Raw genomic sequence first — 1,085 nt, 5'->3', positions numbered from 1 at the left:
CTAGGGTCCAATGCTACCACCTGTGTGAATTCAACTCTCACACTGCTCACTAAACTTAGAAGTAACCACGCAATCCTGAAGGAGATAATTCCTTCTGCATGGATGAGTTTCCTATATAGGAAAATTCCTCCAACTGATAGTACACTGCCCCTTCCTCTTATCTCATCTGGGTCTCTGACTGAACTGACATGCATGATTTATTAATGAGAGAATATTCAGTTATTTGAAGTGCAGCAATTACATGCATGCATGCATTAACTAACCTAACACACAATTAGTTCCTCAAACTGTCTAGAACTAATTTAACTGGACTTAACTCAGTTAACTAAGCTAACTAATTCCAACTCAAAGTACAGCTCATCCTGATCTCCTTTAATCAAGGGGTAAATTCCTCGATCAATGAGACAAATGTTGCATGTCTTCACATAGACTTCATGTTTGATTTTCTCCAACTAATTAACTCAAGATGAATTAATTAATTATTTTTCAAACAGCTAGTGAGACTAAATTTGAATTTTACTTCTCAATTTTAGTTCAGGGACTAACTAAAATTGGAATCTATCCCAAAATACTATTTATAGCAATGCTATTTTTAGCATTTCCATTTTTTCATTCTGTGTTGCTATGTCCAACACTAGTACCTGCAATTCTATTTATAGCAATGATATTTTTAGCATTTATTATTGCTATTTCCAACACTCCCTCTCAACAAGAAAGGCATTCAACTCGAACCCGATCCTGAACCTTTGGAATGTTCTACATGCAACACTTCTCCCAAGTGTTGTTGCTCCAACAACTCTAGCAACAAAAAAAAATTCTCCCAACTGACCTCCCTGTTGGGCTTGAAACGTCCTCTGATGCTGAAGCTTCCTTTGCCACTTACAAGTGCTCCCTCTGTGACCTCTAAGCTACTGCAACACTCCATGCATATCACACCATTGCACACCTCTCTGTGCCATCCTGCACTGGTGCAACACTGCTGTGCCTCTCACATTGTTGCAACCTGCTAGGTCTGCACTGTCTTGGGATTCTTGCACTATTTCTCTCTCTACTGCTCCATTCGCCTCTGTCTCTACCCACTCAGC

This window comes from Pinus tabuliformis, chromosome 8, assembly GCF_031772625.1.
Source record: "Pinus tabuliformis cultivar Carrire ecotype Pingquan chromosome 8, CPIR1, whole genome shotgun sequence".
NCBI classification, from domain to species: domain Eukaryota; kingdom Viridiplantae; phylum Streptophyta; class Pinopsida; order Pinales; family Pinaceae; genus Pinus; species Pinus tabuliformis.
This window is presented reverse-complemented; position numbering follows the sequence as displayed.